The sequence below is a fragment of the Meles meles genome, chromosome 20 (assembly GCF_922984935.1).
Source record: "Meles meles chromosome 20, mMelMel3.1 paternal haplotype, whole genome shotgun sequence".
Taxonomy (NCBI): Eukaryota; Metazoa; Chordata; class Mammalia; order Carnivora; family Mustelidae; genus Meles; species Meles meles.
In genome coordinates this window covers 29,113,002-29,126,039 of record NC_060085.1, presented here as the reverse complement: position 1 = coordinate 29,126,039, position 13,038 = coordinate 29,113,002, and the positions used below count along the sequence as shown (strand labels likewise).

Genomic DNA, 13,038 nt, shown 5'->3' with positions numbered 1-13,038 from the left:
AACAAATTTTAAATGAACTTTCTCTAAACAGATAGGAGAAAATGAGAACGTTCCGAGGGAAATCCCTTGGCAGGCAAGCACATCTGTCGGTGATTTGGCAGGGCTGGAACAGTTTCATTAGGACTGCATCAGCAGCTTTTCTCAAAATGTGAACGGTGTGTTTGCTAAAGGCAAACACAATCATGTCTGAACTTCACAAACTTCTCTCAATTACAAGGAAATGTCACTGTCAAAACTCTAATGCCTCAAATTATCCCAACCCCAAGTTCTTAGGGAAAACAAAAAAAACAAAAAACCGAAACAAACAAAAACAAACAAACAACAACAAACTCAGAAGTGGTATCTGAAAAGCCATTTAATACTATAGAAGTTTCTTTCTGCCATCTGTAAGCAAAGTGAAATTTGACAGTGTTTTTCAGTGTTGATAATGTACAAAGATGTTTATTTTTATTACTTGCTAGCAGTGCAGTATATCATTACATAAACTTGATTTTGCTTCTAATTAAACATTTAAAATTCAGTTGCTTTTCTTTGCTCTTCTGACAAGATGGAAGATGAAGTGACTTTTGTTGCCCAGTGGAATTATGTATGCTAAAAAACTCAACCCAAATTATTTTTTGTTGGCAAAATATATGTTTAAATATTATAATTCTATTCATTTTGGATAAATTAATATTCCCTGTGAATGAATATTTCAACCAAAATGTGGTAAGTTTATTAATAACTCTGAGAGAGGAGAAAAGCCAACTTGAAAATCGTCATTTTGCTTGATGGTTACCTTTCATGCTGGTAATTATTTCTGGGATTTCTGAGCAAAAAACATATTTACTCAATTGCTATCCATTAATCTAGAAAATATCTTTTCTTCAAGTTGTTCAGAAGTCATCTAATTGTTTCTGAATATGAAGTTCCTATGTACTCTGCAGTATGAAAGCTGGAATAACATTTCTACAGTGTAACTTGGGTGGTAGGTCCTTACAATCGTACATCTTCTCAGACTTTTATTTTTACAATTTTAGCATGAAACAATATGATTTAAATATCCTTAGCTCTACTGCCAGTTTCTCCCTGAAGTCTTCCCAATAGCAACAGCTGTGAACACACTTTATTTTGAACCTCTTGTATTCCTTCTTTCTTTGTGCCTGGCAATCTAGTGTTGTCATTCCTCCTCTTGGCTAGAAGACTCTTTGGCTCTTTGCTCAATATCTCTTGGTTGGTTTTAGCTTCTTCAAATACAAATTTCATAGCCTGGTCTTTTGGGACTTCAATATGGGGTCCAAATAAAGCAAAAGAATGAAGCCTAATTAGTTGATAACCTGTTTTGGTTCACTTTCTTTCAGACTTTATTAGAAGAGGGACCTAAGAGTTACCCTTAAATGCAGACACTTAATGGACTCAATCCCCTGCATTTCCCTGGTATTGGAAATGGAGAATTTAGGTTTAGACTTAACTTGGATCTTCCTAGAATCTAACTGCTCTTTTGTCGAGGAGGAAGAGCTGGATAATTTCTTTGGGTAGTGGTTAATTATTTCCTCATGTGGTCTTTTGGAGAGGTGGTGTTCATATGATTAAAAGTGGGTTAGGGCTCCTGAATTTGAAAGACCAGAGTTCAGATGTGGTTTTGATGCTTTTCGAATGTAGAACTTTCAATAAGCTATTGGGTGTCTCTGAGCCCCAGTCTTTAACATATAAAATAATAATAATGCACTCCTAAATATGTCATAATGATTAAACATTGAGGCCTCTTAGCTATTGTAAAAATAATTTTATAACAGAAGTTCTCACCATTGTTCCTGAAAGACAATTAAAGTATTTAGGGCTCTGGAATGCAGAGTTGTGAGAAAAATCTTGTCCCATCCTTTTCTCCGCATCAAGGTTGTCTGCAGTTGACTTTGACTATTTTCTGTGTATCTGCCCCTATTTTCCTCTCATTTCCTCAGTATTTCTTCCCCTTTCCTTCCAGCATACATAGACATCCTATGGTTCTATACAAAATGAGATAGAAATGGTGCTATATAAAGTAATAATATAAGAAACGGTTTGTACAAAACTGAGAACATCAGAAGCATCTGATAAATTTGATTTTTGGTATCTTCCAGGTAATTAAAAGCACATTTTTTTTCCCACTGAAATACCTGAAATCAGATACTGCAGAAAATTCACAGGGGAACAATGCTCACACCTGTGTTCATATTATTAGGTTCAGTAGAGTTTAACTCTCATCTCTTGATGATGATGATAACAGCCAGTGTGCTGGGCATTATGCTATGAAGTAGAAACCGTGCTCACTCTATAGGTGCCAGATTCCAGAGCCCATGCCCATTATGTGTCCAGTTCTATTCTTGGACCTGGAGATATATAGATAAGATTGCATCTTTGCCTTCAAGGAGCCTGCAGACTAAGGGAGGGGTGGAACACAGGGATGCAGATTACTTTACTGTGAGACAACAAGGGAAGCTGCTGCAGGAGTAACTCAAATACCAAGAATGGCAAAGGAGGACTTAATCTTGTCTGTTTCCAGAGATCTGGAAGGAAATGGCAACTGGCATGGATTGTTTTGGAGACTAGGTCAAGTTTCCTTAGCAGGGGACACTGAAAGATGGGCAAAGGGGAAATGGGTGAGACTGCGAAAATAAGAAGTAGCTAAGCTGAAGAAGCATGGTCCTGAAGGAGAGTGCAGTGCCAGAAAGGTGAAGGTTGAAGAAAACCAAGATGGGCCAGGAGAGCATGTGGCCTATGAGGACTGAAGGGAGGCATCAGGTTTGGGCCCGAGGCCATCATTAGTGACCTTGGACAGCAATTCTATTAGCATGACAGAGGGAAGAAGCCAACTTTTTATTTGGCTGAGGAGACAGCAGAGACTAGGTGTTCAGTAGAGGCTTTCAAGAGCTTTTGTGGTTAATGACAGGAGAAGAAGAAGTTGGTCATTTGGGAGTGTAACATGGTTGAGCAGACTTTTATTTGTGAGAAAGAGAAACGTAAGAATTAGAAGAATCGTTAGCAAAGGTGAGATCGAAGACAAATGGAAAAAAGAGAGTTTTTCTGAGCCATAGAGGAGGAAGTTGCTGACAAGTGTTTTACTGTCCTTTGCATGGGATGTAAATGCTTTACTATATAGAGACTGTGTTGCAAAGGAGAATACATTTTGGACAGAACTCTTGGTGACCCTCCATGTTCTTTTCCTTTAAGACATGGCTCGTTGAGGTTTGCTAGAGCTCAGAATAAAGAAAAACAATGGTTAACGAGGTGTCCTTGCCTTAATCTCCTTATGGAGAGTTCACTTTCCTCCCATTCCTCTCCTCTCTGCTCACCTTTGTCCACATTCTTGATCCTGGCCACTTCTGACCCCTCTGTCGGTTGCTATTGGCTCCTGGCTTTTTTCTTGTTGTTTCAGCTTCCAGATCTTAGCTGCCCAGTTTTGGCTCAAATTTTAGTGTAGGTGAATTGAACTGTAATGATCCCTTTTCTTGGCGAGGCCAGTGTCTTGACTTTTTCATATCCTGTCATCACAGTCGCCTCACTGTGCTTTGTCCCGTGGGTGCCCCGTGATGGTTCCCCCACTGTCCTGGTGGCATGTGTGGGACATGGGAAAGGACACTGTAGATTAGCAAAAAGTGCAGGAGGGAGGAGGAGAAATACTGAAGAAGAATACAGTTGGAAGAATAGAGGAAGAGCAGTTCATCTTCAGAAAGACAGACTATGAGTGGCTGAGTGGCTCAGTCTGTTAAACATCTGCCTTCAACTCAGATCATGATCCCAGGGTCCTGGGATCAAGTCCTGTATTGAGGTCCTTGCTCAGCAGGGAATCTGCTTCTCTCTCTCCCTCTGCCTGCCACTCCCCCTGCTGTGCTCTCTCTCTGTGTCAAATAAATAAAATCTAAGAAAGAAAGAAAAAAAGAAAGAGAGAGAGATAGGGAGAAAGAAAAGAAAGAGAAAAAGGCAGCCCAAGGCAGCAGGGAAGAGCACAGACCCTGCACCATGGGAGGAGAAAGCTGAGTGGGCTGCTAGGCAGGCAGAGCCACCAGGGAGAACCAGGTGTGGAAATAAACAAAAACCACCCAAATGAGAAATAGCAGAGGATATTTATTCAGAGTTTTCTAGAGCAAGAGAGTCAGCCACCATTGCTTGCATTTGGCAGGAACTCAAAGGTAATCATGGGAGTGGAAGCTTTAAAGAGGTGGAATGGGAAGGCTTCAGATATGCCCCAACTAGAGGGTGTTGGCATGAGGATGCCGGAGCCAGGCTAGCTGGAAGCAGGACATCCTGTGTGGTTGGTTAGGGGAGCTTATTCTGCTTTTTCCAAAGTTGGCAGCCAGGGGCAGAAATTGGGGAAATTGGCAGGCAGTTATTATTTAAATCCTCACCATTTGGGACCAATTGCAGAAGAGATTGTGGTTTGGCTTTTCGGAGTGGTTCCTTTGGATTGTGGGTCAGAGTTCTTTTTTTTTTTTTTTTTGGTATATGGTCTAGCCATTGTTTTTGTATGTTCAGCCTCTCATGAACTACAGTTACAGAGGTTGTTTTCGCTGTATGTAGGTACCATATCTTGTGGGACTCTCTTCGACGTGGGGCCTGGCCAGATCTGAGTTAGACCAGGATTCTGCACTCTTCCTCATGGCAGCGTGTCAGCTGCTGTGTTTCCACAGTCCCCTTTCAGTAACTAAGGGTGGCTGGCTTCTACACAGAAAACGGGAAGCAATATTTTTATAGATGTTAACTTTTATGGAAACATTAAAAGTAACACTTGGAATGCTTTTCTTTTGTGTTTACTCAAATATAGTTCTCAATGCAGCTGTGGCTTTCAGAGAAGCCTAATTACTTTCATATACCACGAGCAGTCGATCGAGCGCTGGGAAAAGTCATAGCTATAAATTTATATTACTTGAGGGAGAATATTCGGTCTTCAAAATATGAATGCAGCCTCCCATCTCATATTATAGGAATTAGTTTTATTTGTGAAAGTAGAATTTGATTGACTTTCTGACCCACCTAAGAGTGTGACAGCAGGGAGAGTGTTATGCACATTGGCTGGCTCTGAGTTGTTCATTCTAGAGATGTCAGCTCAGAGAAAGGGTGTTGTGTCTCGGAAAGAGGTGCACATGGATATCCCTCTGCTTTGTTCCTAGGAGACGTCAGTTGGATGGAGTACCAGAAAGTCACACATCGTGTCAACCCATTGGAGATGGTATTCATTTCCACTTAACACAGAGCTACAATGTATTTCAGGAGTATTTTTTTTTTCATCACTAAGCTATTTGTTATTTTCATTGAACAGCAAAAAATTAAAAGTTGCCAACGTAGAAGGCTAAAATAGATAACCAGGGGGTGGGAAGTGAAATCCTAGCTGTGAATGTTTTTCAGCACTCATTTCAGGTCTGTGGTTCTGATGGAAACTCCCAGTACTTTTCTTCAGTAATAGGTGTGTGTGCGTAAATTAATGTGCCAGGGAAAATTATTACAGAGAAGTGTCACATCACCTGGGTTAATGCTGTTGCTTATAAAACTATAATGTTGATACCAAGCTGAAGCAATGCTTTCCTCTGTGCAAGTTGGTATCATAAGGACAAAATTGGTTTCCTATCCCTATTTCTGATCAAGAGCAGTCTTACTTAGGGTCTCAAGGGTACAGACTGAGTTTGAGTGCGTTTAACCAACTGTAGATTACCACTAGGGGAACAATTCCAAGTGTATGTCTTGGTGGAAATGAAAATGCAGGCACTGCCCACTTATCAAGTGCTTACGTGTCCCTCAGAACATGGGGAAAGGCTCTGGTCTTTAGGATACCCAGGTGAAAGACAAGCTGCTCATTGTCCTGGTCTGACTGGAACCATCAGTTGAGATGCAGACTTTGCTGTTGCTCTTGTTTATTTCTTTCATGCCACCCATAGCCACTGGGGCATTTGTGGTAGCTGTTGGGACTACGTTGAGCCCCAGGTATGTATCCAGGGACTGCTCTGAGATCTGCCATTGCTGGGGGTCCCCCTCAGGGAAGCTTTACTCATGCTCTCCAGACGTAGACCATTCTCCTTCTCCATGTGATGTTTTCCTTTCTTAAACAATCCAGCTCTATTTCTTCTGGAAGCCTATCTAACTGCTTAGAATGAAGACTACATTTTTAACCCACCTTGCTGCCAAGTCAATTCTGACCAGTGGGAATGAAGAGAAGTAATATGTGCAACAGTGTCCTTAGAGGTTGGAAGCCTGCCTTGCCTCTGTCCTGCTTCCTAGACAGGACAGATGATGGATGGTTGGAGTGCCATCTTGGACCGTGAGAATAAGGACCATGCCCTAGGGGTGACAGAACAGACATCTGCAAGTAGCTTGGGTTTTAGATGGCTGCAGAGCCAGTGGTCAGACTAGTTCCCCAGACTCATGTGGGAGAATAAAACCGTGTCTGCCTAAGTCACTGTTATTTTGTGGGTATGTGTGTGTGTGTGTGTGTGTGTGTGTGTGTGTGTGTGTGTGTGTAGTGTTACATGTAGCCATACCTGATTTGTAACTAATAGATTTTATATATGTGTGTATTTTTTTGCATTGCTTTCAGCATCGCAATAGACTATTGTGTCACAAATACATGGTGTATCTATAAGATATACAAAATTAAGTGTATTTTTATATGTATAAAATATCTTTCTATCTAATTTTGATATGTAGAGTTCAGAATGTTATAAGAATGCATACAGCTTCTAATTTGAAGGTCACTTAGTTAAGATAAATCATTTTAATAGTCTTTCATTAAAGGGCAGATTTGAAATCTAATTTTCCTTTCCTCTTTTTCCCCTTAAATTTTGAAAAGAGCACATTAGAAGCTGTTCGGATTGGCATGTAGACCATGTAACCAGAAAGACTGTAGCAACTCAAATTGATTTCTCTTAAGTCACTTCAATATGGTAGCAGTCAATGTTCCTGCTCTGTAATGGCTCCCAAACTCTGTCTTTTCCCAAAGTCCCATCATTTGGGGCCCTTGGAAATGTGCACTTTTAGACAGAGTCAAGCAGTTCTTCTCCAAACAGCACAAGTGAGAGTGTTCAAAATTGAGTAATTTCTTTATGGAAAGTACTCTTCTGCATTGTGTTTGAATGAACAAACTAAAGAATGAATCTCAAAAGGCTCCTTTTCTTTTCCTGCTTGCCATTTTGAAGATTTTATTTATTTATTTGACAGAAAGAGAGATCACAAGTAGGCAGAGAGGCAGGCAGAGAGAGAGGGGGAAGCAGGCTCCCTACTGAGCAGAGAGCCCAATGTGGGGCTCCATGCCAGGACCCTGAAGATCATTACCTGAGCGTGAGGCAGAGGCTTAACCCACTGAGCCACCCAGGTGCCCCCTGCTTGCCATTTTGATCTTGCTTCCTAGCATAGCACATTGAAGAGCTACTAATGTTAGTCCTCCATGACGTGGGGAGACCCAAGTGAGTGTACCTGAGTTCTGAATTGTTTTCTTATAAGGATTAAACTTCATATAGTGGTTCTTATGCACGTGTAAGAGTTTGTTGCAAGTAGATTTGTAGAGCTCAGTGGCTGTTCTTACTTGTTGATATTTAGGGAGTTTGCTTGGAACCAGTTCCGATTTAGGTCTGCTTGCTGTCAAAATAATCTAAACACCAATGAAGGAAAACATGCCTAAGTCCATCAAGCCCATCTTCTTCCTCTGTAGCTATCTCCAATTAGGTTTTGAAAGTTTTAAGTGCAGAGAAGGTGGTACTCAAAACCAGAGGTTCATGCTGCAGTTTAAGGGGTTAGGGGGAGGAGCATAAGGAGGGAATTAGGGAACAAATTCTTCTCGAGTTCATAAAACGTCCATTTGGTTTTTTTCCAGAGTTGGTGAAAATATATAGTATTTGTAATGGGGAAATATGCTTTAGTTTGAGTAAGTGAGTGTGTGGTGTCAGCTTTTCTTTTATTCTTTTTGGGGGCCTTAGACTGTCAGAAAACCTTTTAGATGTTTGTTTTATATCGTGAAACCTGCACATATGCCAACACTAGCTCATGATATTTCATACGGGACTGCTCCATTGTCGACTTTCGTGGAGTTTATGTGATTAAGCGATAGTATTTCCCTGATTCTGTCCATTCTTTCCCTTGGCTGAATCCTAACTAGAAGTCATATTAGATTGCCTCCTCCTGGAAGCCTTCCCTTGTTCCCTCAAGGCTTGATTAGGAGCCTTCATTCTCCCATCCTACTGCATCCTACCTTCTTCGCCATCTGTGAACTTGGCTATATCTTCCATCTGGCTCTTCCTAACTGGAGGGCAGGGTCTTTGCCTTATTCCCTTTGAGAGCTATGGTTCTGGCTCACTGCCTGGCGTATAGTGAATGCTCAGCAAATATGTATTGAATTAATGTATTTTTCCAGAGGGGCTTATTTTACTTATGGGATAAAAAGAAGAAAAAAAAAAGGCATGTGCATAGAAGTTGCAAAATAAATATTTGTAGATTGGATTTCCAGTGCTTAAGTAATTCTGTATTGCAAAGCAGATGCCTCTGAAAGGCTCATTAAAGGTTTGGGATATTATTTACAACATTAAAGCAGTTTTCTGAAAGTGCACATATATTACATCCTGTTTCCTCCTAAGTGCATGGACTCAATGAAAAATAATAAATCAATAACATCCAGAGAATTACTGGAAGAAACAGCATGTTGTCCGTTATTCCTTGAAGGTGGAATGTAGAGATGATGGGTGAAGAGAGTTTCCGATTTTCTGTTGTGACAATAGTGATAACATCGATAATATGATTTTTTTTTTTTAAAGAGAGAGAAAGGGAGAGTGGGAGTGGTGAAGGGAGGGGCAGAGAGAGAGGGAAAGAGAGAATCTTAAGCAGGCTCCTTGCCCAGCGTGGAGCTCAGCGTGGGGCTCAATCCTACCACTCTGAGACCATGACCTGAGCTGAAATCAAGAGTCAGATGTTTAACCAACTGAGCCACTCAGGTGCCTCAGTAGTATAAATTTTGATTAACTTTGAACCCATAAAGCAGAGCATTGAGTCTGAAGGTAGATTTTGTTTAAACTAGATTGTTGTTATCTGTTAAGGAGGTTTGGTCCAAAACACCCAACAGGGTACTTCCCCTTTTGCAGACTTCAGCAGGGAAAATTCGTTCCTAATCGCTTAGAAAATGTTTTCAATTTACTTAAATCATAATAACTGATTAGAAGAAATATCTAATTTTTGTGATTTATTTCCAAATTTTCAAAGAACAAACTAATAGAAGACTCCTTTCAGTAGCCTTGTAGATGTGCAGTTTCTTGGTGCATCACTATTTACCTAGGTGTGCAAGTGCAGAAACTCAAGTTTATACATTTATCCAGAGTTGAGGAGGGTTGAGGCCACTGACTCATCCTTACCTAACTCATAAGAAGATGATAAATTAGAATGCCAATGTGTTCATTCTCCAGGAGAAATATAGCTGCCAAGTTCTATTCCTGTTATCTGGTCAGCACTTTCTCCAGTAAGAAGTCTCAGTGGCAAATTAAATTACAATCAGAAATACACTGTATTGGTGAGAGTGTGGGGGGAAAAGCAGTATCATGTACTATTAATAGAAGTGTAAATTGCTGCAACCTCTTTGGAGGGAAAATTTGGCAACATCTTAAATAAAAAACGCATGTATCCTTTATCCTTGCAATTTTGCTTCTGAAAATGTATCCTGAAGATAAATCTTCACAGGTGGGCAAAGACATATGAATAAGAGTGCTCATGGTAGTATCATTCAAGAAATGGAAGAAACATAATATCTATCAAAAGTGAACCTGTCAAGATCTATGGTTTATCTGTCTAACGTAAAGCTGTGATACTGTTAAAAGGAATTGTATAATGTATATGTTATGTGGAGAATGGTCTCCAAGATATATTATTGAGGTGGAAATGAAAGATACCGAACTGTGGGTATAATGGGCTTCCTCAGAATAGAATACACAAATATATGTGCTACTCTGCTAAGCGTGTTTCAGAAATGCAGAAAACAGTGATCATCCCTAGAAAGACTTGATGAGAGGAAGACTCATTTTTTTTTTAACTAGAAATGCTTTGCATCATTTGAATGTGTTCCTCTATGCCTGCGTGTATTAGGTTTTCTATGAAAAAAAAAAGTTAAAACAATATTCAAATAGTTTCTTGTTGACTTTTGTTGAGTTTAAAATTAGCACCAAGAAAGATAATCATGCTTCATAGATAGCACTCTTCCTGATGTCTTCAGAATCACCTGCCAGGCACATCCCACCCCTCACCCCCCAGACAGTAGCCTCTTCCATGAGAATGTTTTCATCATTCTTTATTGGCCTCACACAGACATTGTCTCCAGTATGTGATGTCGTCATTATATTTATGAACAATTCTTCCTGCAGCTGGACTCTGGTTTCTTGAGGAAAACTTGGGAAACATATGAGTCCCACAAGCCACACACTTAGAAGTCACTTGTTAGGTTAGGTTGACTTTGGTGTGAATTATAATCACCAGGGGAGCTTGTTCAAATGCAGAGTCCTGGATCCCATCCCAGAGATTCTGACTTATTTAGGCTGGTTTGGGTCAGGAAGCTTCAGCTTCAAGGGATTCGGATACAAATGATCTGTGTGCCCCATATGAAAAATTTAAGGGTGTATTTTTCAGGTCCTGTCTCTAGATTCTAAAGTCATTTGACTGTATACTCCTTTATTGATGACTTAAAGAAATCAGCAGTAAATTATGTGCAACTTCATCCATTCTGTATCAGTTGATCTTTAGTAGATATGTGGGGAAAAGAAACTATGACCAGGTTCAGCTTTCATAAGGGCAAAGAGAATGACCCTTCCAGAGTTCCTGATTGGTAATGATACCCAGATAATTTTATGCATACTCAACACAGTCTAAATCCTTTTTGGTCTACGTGGATGATGGAAGATAGTAATACATCTCTAAAAGCAAGGAAGAAAGAACATTTGAGTTAAGTTATGGGCAGCTGACCTTTGATTTTTAAAAAATTAACATATAATGTATTATTTGCTTCAGGGGTACAGTTCTGTGAATCAGCAGTCTTACACAATTCACAGCATTCACCATAGCACATACCCTCCCCAATGTCCATCACCCAGCCACTCTCTCCCTCCCCTCCAACCCCCAGCAACCCTCAGTTTGTTTCCTGAAATGAAGAGTCTCTTATGGTTTGTCTCCCCCGCTTCCATCTTGTTTCATTTTCTCCCCCTTTCCCCCCCACGATCCCCTGCCCTGCCTCTCAAATTCCTCCTATCAGAGAGATCATATGATAATTGCCTTTCTTTGACTGACTTATTTCCATTAGCATAATACCCTTTTGTTCCATCCACATCATTGCAAATGGCAAGATTCCGTTTCTTTTGATGGCTGCATAGTATTCCATTGTGTATATATAGCACATCTTCTTTATCCATTCATCTGTTGATGGAAATCTAGGTTCTTTCCTTAGTGTGGCTATTTGGACATTGCTGCTATAAACATTCACGTGCATGTACTCCTTTATCACAACTGCTTTTAAATGGAAATTGGAAGGAGAGGGAATGCAGAAGGGTGGAATGGGAAAAAAGAGAAAGTTGAGGGAAGTGTATGAGTTTTGAAGTTAAGCAGATTTGCCTCCCTGTAGACATTCTATACCTGGCGAGCTGTGTGATGTTGGACATAGCATGGCACTTCTCCATGTGATAGCTGTACAATAAAGATACAACTGACAACATTACCACGGTCAGATGATAAAATAAGAGAATATTTATAAATGCTTTAGTACCACGCCTGCATTGATCAGAAGCTCAATAAATGGTGGCTAAGCCTTTTCATAAAAGAGCAAGAAACAGAGACAGAGATAATCACATGGGCTTGTCAGCTACTTCCTTTAGCTGAATGGACCCATTAGTCGAGAGATCTGAGTAGCACTCCCAAATCTGCCACTAGCTTATGTCTTGCTTGACCTCGATCAAACCATGAAATACCTTGAGCCTCCGTTTTCCCATTTGTGAAATGAAAAAGTTGAACTTCGTGGCCTCTAAGGGCTTGTATTTTTACTTCTGGGCTCTAGGGACAAAACAAAACATTTCTGCAAACCCCTTTCTTTATCCCAATGAATATCAGGTAATTACTTTTCTTGTATTGAGCTTAGATGTCAGGAAGGCATGTCTCTAAATTTGTCATTTGCGGCAGGATGTTAGCATTCCTTCACCTCCAGCAGACTCGCCTTAGCTGCACGTGAAGTTCAGTCTGTTTTCAAAATTCTCAAGTTTGAAGTTGGATGGATTAGAACACATCTGACTATTGGGATGAGTAAATGGTAAGTCATGGGAACTAGCAAGTAGATCGGGGCGAGTTTATCTTATGGGATTGCTGATCTCCCATCCTGACCCCTTTAGGGTGCTTCCTTCTTTTGATGGGATCTGGAAATGGGTGTGGAAGAACTCAGCAGGCTCTCTTGGGTCATCTTTACTGCTGCTGGTGTGCTCACAGCAGAGGGACCTCAGATGATTCTCTCCTCTCTTGTGCTCCCATTTTGACACTCATATTTAAACCCCAGCTGCGTCTTTTGAACCAGCGTTCTCCAAAGTGTGTCTCAGGGGACACTTGTTTCTTGAAGTACATCATGGGAAGAAGGTTTAAAATTTGATTTAAAATGCATGGAAAACTCTGTCCATTATAATGCCCTCCTTGTCGAATCCCAAAGAATATTAGCATAGGAAGGCTCCTAGATCTCCCCAAGAAAACTGGTTAAACCCAGCATCTCCCAGACTTACTCAAATTTGAAACTTTAAAAAAAATAGTAAAACAACGGTGATATCTCCCACAATTGTGTTCCACAGGACCCAAGTTGGGAAATATTTTTATAGACAATGAAAGGGCTCTAGGTAACTGAATCTGCTCCATTACTTGTGAACTGATTGAAGAAGAGAAAATTGGTTTCTGGAAGGTTTTTCTTGAAAAGCAACTGGAGTTAGAATTTATGTATTGAAGTATTTTTTTTTCCATTTAAATTTTTTTATTTATTTCTTATTTTTTTCTATAAACATATAATGTATTTTTATCCCCAGGGATATGTATTGAAGTATTAAT

At 40.2% G+C, this 13,038-nt stretch overlaps 1 protein-coding gene across 7 annotated transcripts in view; it reads left to right on the top strand.

Annotated features, from left to right (window-relative positions):
- Positions 1-13,038, top strand: part of FHIT (fragile histidine triad diadenosine triphosphatase) — a 1,485,305-nt gene that overhangs the window by 600,501 nt on the left and 871,766 nt on the right. The gene's annotated exons all lie outside the window — the stretch shown is intronic.